The following is a 6,819-nucleotide window of genomic DNA, read 5'->3' as shown; positions in this document are numbered from 1 at the left end:
TAATCTTTCTGAAGATTTTCTCTGAGCCTTTGTCTTTCTCTCATGTTTTGCTGATTTTATTTAGTGATATATTGTATTTCTTTCTCTTTATTCCTTGCATGTTTATTAGTGGTCTTTGATATATGGTTACCATTAGGTTTGTACATAACCTCTTCTGCATACAGCAGTATATATTAATAGTCATTTAAGTTTGAACTCTCTACTCCCCACATTTTAGGTATATGTTATTATATTTTATATTCTTTTTTGTGAGTTCCTTAACTGATTTTTTACAAAAATATTCATCTTCACTGCTTTTGCGTTTCTTACCTTTATATTGTCACTTTTGATCTCTCCTTTCCACTCAAAGAGTCCCCTTTAATATTTCTGGCAGGGCTGGTTTACTAGTCACGAACTTCTTTAGTTTTTGTCTGGTAAATGCTTTATCTCTTCTTCTATTCTGAATGATAGCCTTGCTGGATAAAGTATTCTTGGCTGCAGATTTTTCCCATTCAGCACTTTGAATATATCATGTCATTCCATTCTCGCTTGCAAAGTTTCTGTTGAAAATTTCCTTTATGGATTTTCCCTTGTAAGTTACTGACTTCTTTCATCTTACAGCTTTAATATTTTTTCTTTATCTTTCTATTAATTACAATATGTCTTGGTGTAGGTCTGCTTTTGTTGATTTTGATGGGAGTTCTCTGTGCCTCATGGATCTGGATATCTGTGTCCTTCCTCAGATTAGGGAAGTTTTCAGCTATTATTTCTTCAAATAAATTTTCTGCCCCCCTTTCTCTCTTCTTCTGGGATTCTTATAATACAAATGTTACTATGTTTGATGGAGTCATTGAGTTCCCTAAGTCTATTCTCATTTTGTGTAATTCTTTTTTCTCTCTTTTGGCCAGCTTGATTAGTAAGCATTATTCTTTCTTCTAGGTTACTAATTCATTCTTATGCTTCTTGCATCCTGCTATTCGTTCTGTCAAGTGTGTTTCTCATTTCATTCATTGAGTCCTTTGTCTTTGCTATGTTACTCCTTATCTTTGTGTAAGTCTGACTTATGTCTTCTACTCTTTTCTCAAGTCAAGTGAGTATCCTTATGATAATTGCTTTAAGTTCTCTCTCAGCCATGTTACTTATATCTGTTTCTCTTAGATCTCTGGCTGTGGTGTTATCCTGTCCTTTCATTTGTGATAAATTTCTCTGTCTCCTCATTTTGTCTGCCTCTTTGTCTGTTTCTCTGTGTTAAGAAAGTTAGCTATAACACTGTCTTTGGGCTGAGCCATTGTGGACATTTTGAGGGAAGCTGACCTACATGCCCCCACACCATCTCCTGGAAGCCTGAGCCAGCTGTATAGCTTTCTCCCTTTGTCTCATAACCATGTCCACCAATATAAATGCTAATTCGCCAGCTGCCTGCCTTAACAGGTTCAAGAACAAGGAGAAAGACAGTACAGAAATGAGGTGGCACTGAATAGAAGTTAATGAGGAGCTGAGGAAAGCTAAGGATGACCAGATGCTGAAAAGGAGAAATGTAAGCTCATTTCCTGATGGTGCTACTTCTCTACTGCAAGAGAACTGCAACAACCAAGGCACTGTAAATTGGTCTGTTGATGACATTGTCCAAGGCATAAATAGCAATTCATTTGGAAAGCTAGCTCCAGGCTACTAAAGCTGATAGGAAACTGCTTTCCAGGGAAACACAGCCTCCCATAGACAACATAATCTGGGCTGGTTTTGATTCCAAAATTTGTATACTTCTTGGGTAGAATTGATTGTAGTCCTATTCAGTTTTAATTTGCTTGGGCCCTCACTAACATTGTTTCCAGAACATCAGAACAGACCAAAATTGTGGTAGATGGAGGTGATACCCCAGCATTCATTTCTCTGTTGGCATCTTCCCATGCCCACATCAGTGAACAAGCTGTAGGGGTGCTAGGAAGCAATGCAGATGATGGTTCAGTTCCTCAAGACTTGTTTACCAAATATGGTACAGTTGACCTGCTGTTGGCTCTCCTTACAGTTTCTGATATGTAATCTTTAGAATGTGGTTATTTACATAACCTTCCTCGGACACTTTCAAACCTTTGTCACAACAAGAATCCTGAATGTCTGTTAGATGCTACTGAGCAGATTCTTCCTACCTTAGTTCATCTCCTGAGTCATGATGATCCATAAGTATTATTACATACTTGCTGGGCCATCTCCTATCTTACTGATGGTCCAAATGAATGGACTAAAATGGTCATGAAAATAGGAGTTGTGCTCCAACTTGTAAAGCTTCTAGGAGCTAGTGAATTGCTCATTGTGACTCCCGTGCTAAAAGCCACAGTAAATATTGTCACTGGGGCAGATGAACAGACTCAGGTTGTAACAGATGTAGGAGTACATGTTGTCCTTCCAAGCCTGCTAATGAACCTCAAAACTAATATTCAGAAGTAAGCTATGTAGACAGTGTCAAACATCATAGCTGGTCACCAAGACCAGATACAGCAAGTTGTGAATCATGGATTAGTACCATCCCTCACTGATTTTCTCTCTGAGACACACTTTAAGACACAAAAGGATGCTGTATGGGTTGTGACCAACTATACAAGTGGAAGAACAGTTGAACAGACTGTATACATCATTCATTGTGGCATAATAGAACAATTGATGAATCTCTTAACTGCAAAAGATACAAAAATTACTCTGGTTATTATGGATGCATTTCAAACATCTTTTGGCCAGCTGAGAAGCTAAGTAAAACTGAGAAACTGAGTATAATGATTAAAGAATGTGGAGATTTGGACAAAATTGAAACTCTACAAAACCATTAAAATGAGTCTGTATACAAAGCTTCATTAAACTTGATTGAGAGGTATTTCTTTGTAGAGGAAGAAGAAGATCATACGCTGTTCCAGAAACTAACTCTGAAGGCTATACAATCCAAGTTCAGGATGACACTCATGGTTCGTGTGATCAAGCCCCAAGTTGGGCTCTGAGAAGAGGGCACCGAGTCTGCTTGGGATTCTTTCCCACTTTCTCGCTGCCCCTCCCCCACTCACACGCTCTCTTTCTCAAAATAAAGTTTTTTAAAAAAATTTTAAGTTGTTTGTTGTGTACTATGTTTGGTATATCTTACTGTTTCTCTACTAAGAACTCTTTTAAATGTGTTTTGTTATTGTAGCACTTTTTACAATGAAACTATACTTGAACAGTTCCAAATTGTACATACTCTATGAAGCTTCTCCTCTAAATGGGTTTCTTACTTCTTTGTGGAATCCATATCTTGCAGTGTCCTGTAACTAAAGATTAAATTCCACCCTTTTCTAAGAAAGAAAGAAAGAAAGAAAGAAAGAAAGAAAGAAAGAAAGAAAGAAAGAAAGAAAGAAAGAAAAGGAAAGAAAGAAAGGTAGAGAGAGAGAGAAAGAAAAAGGCAACTATGTCTTCTGCTCTTGAAAGCAGTGACTTTATGAAGAAGAGGTCCTGAAGTGCCTTGCAGGGCAACGTTCCCTGTTCACCAGAACCTGGCACTTCAGGAGAGTATCCTATGTGTGTTGCTTACGCCCTGATACTGTTTCTGAGTCACTTTTCTTTCAGCGCAATTGTCTGCACTGACTCCCTGCCTTTTGTGAGTTCTCCTTGCTCTTTGTGGTGTTAGTGGGACCCAGCAGGCCATCTCTGAGCAGGCATCCTGCCAGGGAATTTAAGAACAGGGTGGTGGTATTAGAAAATTTTTCATTGAGCCACTAGTTCCTATTCTGGATTCCCTGAAGTGCTAGGGCAGCTGGGGCCTACATGTCAGGTGGCCAGGGGCATGAGGCTAGGCGTGGTGCTTATTGGTAGCTGAGCATAGCTGGGCCTCTCCTACATGGGAGGGCTAAATTCAGGGTCCTCCTATTCCATTATCTTCCCAAGCTCTATTATAGTATGATATTTTGATATCTTGTTCATAGAATTAATAAGATTAAGGCTATGGAATAGTTCAGTACCTCCTATGACCTTACAATTTGTCAAGCATCTGGGCATGGCACACAGACCCTATGGTGACTGCACCCTCCAAACACTGTCCACTGCCTAGTGTTTACACCTTTGTGTGATCCCCTCCTCTTCAGTGTAGAAGATACCTTCGACTTGCTTTAACAAATAGAACACAGCGAAAGTGTGTTCTTTCCCATTTTATATTACATCATATAATATAAGTGTGTCACTCCCATTTTATATTACATCATATAATATTGCCTCTTATCAGACTGAAGTGAGAGATTCTCCTTGCTGTCTTGATAAAGCAAGCAGGCATACCAAGGAAGCCATGTGTCAAGGAACTATGGAAGGCCTCCAGACAACAGCCAGTAAGAAGCCTGGGCCCTCAGTAATACATCCTTAAGGAAATGAATACCGCCAACTTGAATGAGTATGGAAGCAAATTCTTTCCCACTTGAATCTCCATGTAAGAATGCAGCCTCATTCTGAGGTCTGAGCTATTAACCATCACCACAATGAAGAGAATACAGATCAGGACAGAGAGTGCTGCATGGCAAAAGTAAGCAAGGGCCACAAGGACAGAGATGGATGGGATAATGCAGACACAGATACAGGGCAACATCAACCAGCCCTTTCAGAGGCAAGAAGAAAGCAGGTACCAACATTTTGCAGAACAAAATGAATTAAACATTTTGCACAGTTTCAATGGGAAAAAATTCATTCTAAAAAATATCTCTAAGCAAAAAAGTTATATCATCAGGCAGAAGAGAGTAGGCAAAAATACCATGTAACACACAGAAGAGGATCAGAGTAGGGTCAGCTAAACTTGGCCAACAGAAGAAAATTCAAACCAGACCAGAATAAAAACTGTTTCTTTTACAAAGAGTTTTCACCGAAAAACTGGAAATTTCTATCAAAAGCCATTGTCCCACTTTGTACTTTGTGGCATTGAACTACATGAACTGTTATCCTTACAGACTGGGGAATCAGGCATTGTCCACAAATTCTTTTGTTGCTTATGAAAGTTCTGAATTAGAGATCTCATCATATTGTTATAGATAGGCAATTGGATTGATAAAAGCTTCAAGATCTTTTCAGTCAACATTCTGGTGATGAGAGTGGGTGAAACCTTTTACTCAAGTCTATTTTAACAAGGTGTATTTCTGCTCAAGTGGGTACAGTTTATAAGACATTATATGATCCAAGAAGGTGATCCAGAGTCAGCTATTAGTAATTCACTGGTAAACATAGTAAGTCTGGTATCAGAGGATCCAGGGTTATAGCCTAGAGCAAAACTGAAGATCAATAACCAGAGAAAATGGATGACTATGGGGAGTAAGTAGGTGAGAAGCAGACTCAAGTATGAACTAGGAATGGAGTCAACCTGCTTGCCTTTGCCCCAGAGCTACCTGATCAGAGAACATCCAGCCAAGTTAGACATCCACACACAGCACCCTTGTCTCCTGTCCTTAGACAGGATTTCCAGGGATCAGAATTTCCAGGGATCAGAATTTCCAGGGATACCTTCCTTAGCTACCTCACCAATGCTGCTGGATATTTATCCCTAAAAATGTAGTACATGATATCCTTGGCAGGCCTACCCTGAAAACAAAGAGCTTCAAGCCTTCTCAGTGCATCCAGTTTACAACCACATTTTTCTTTGACAAAAGACAAACATTGCTGAGGCATTTAAGTACTTTCAATGACATTGGATCCATCATCAAAAGGATGCTTTCCAGACTGTCAAGCACTTATTGATTTCTGGGCCTATGCAGTATATGATAAAAGACTCCTCTTTCCACAGACAGTTTGCCTCATTGTGTTGGAACAGTTCTTAGCTGTTTAATGCTAGATGAGTAGTTGCATGTAACTGGTCAGGATTTCTGATTTGCCCTCTGGATGTGAAATGTTTGGTCAGGAGAAAATACATCTCAGAAATGTGGTTCAGAAGTTGTATAATGCCTCTAGGGTATCCTAACTACAATCATGCCAGCTAAACTATATCATATTCCAACAGAATCTATATGAGCCTCATGTTTGTCCTCTCCCTACTCCTGTGCAGCATCAATTCCTGCTCATTTTGGCCCCCAATTTGGTTTTGCTCCCAGGACTTGATCTGTTCTCATCCTACTATTTCATTTTTCATTCCTAACTCAGCTGTTCCCCTTACAATTGTGCATGATTCAATTCCTGCCCTGCCCATACTGCTTTACTAAAACTGCTCAGGTCAAAGGTCACTGATTACACCTTTATGTCAAATATAATAAAAATTTTTCTGTAGTTCTTAGTTTACTTGTTTGCAGACTGACACTAATGGCACTTCCTCCTTCTTTAAACTCTATTTCCATTACATTGTTCCTCTCTTTTTTCCCCTTTTACTTCTTCTGCTTATCTTACTGCTATCGTCTATATATTCCTCTGATTATCAATTAAATGTCTTCCCAAGAGCTCCAACCTCAGTTCTCACCCCATGATTGGGGTTTGGCACCCATATCTATGACATTGGCTTACAGGATAATTCTAGTCCATATCTCTTACTTCAAAACATTCAGCTGAGTTGCCTAATAGACATTTCTTCCTGGATAACCAAAGAGAATCTCAACTTCCATATGCCAAAGTCTGAAATATCTAACTCTTTCCAAAAATCAGATCTCACTTCTATATCTTCACTGAATGATCCCATGAAGGACTCAAATATCCAAACCAAATACTTGAGAGTTTATCCCTTTCTTTCACTTTCTTCATCAATCAGGCTCCAAGACCCAAGTGGTCTGTCTTCTTAATTATTCCTAAATCTATCCTTTCCCTTAATTTCTCAGCTACCTTAATTTAAGCTTTCATCTTCTTCCCCAGATTTTAGCAGTGGCCTCT

At 39.1% G+C, this 6,819-nt stretch overlaps 1 pseudogene; it reads left to right on the top strand.

Annotated features, from left to right (window-relative positions):
• Positions 1–1,215: 1,215 nt before the first annotated feature.
• Positions 1,216–5,516, top strand: LOC121031386 (importin subunit alpha-1-like; annotated as a pseudogene).
• Positions 5,517–6,819: the final 1,303 nt, after the last annotated feature.

Source organism: Herpailurus yagouaroundi, unplaced genomic scaffold (genome assembly GCF_014898765.1).
Source record: "Herpailurus yagouaroundi ecotype Mexico unplaced genomic scaffold, PumYag 141, whole genome shotgun sequence".
NCBI lineage: Eukaryota > Metazoa > Chordata > Mammalia > Carnivora > Felidae > Herpailurus > Herpailurus yagouaroundi.
This window is presented reverse-complemented; position numbering and strand designations above follow the sequence as displayed.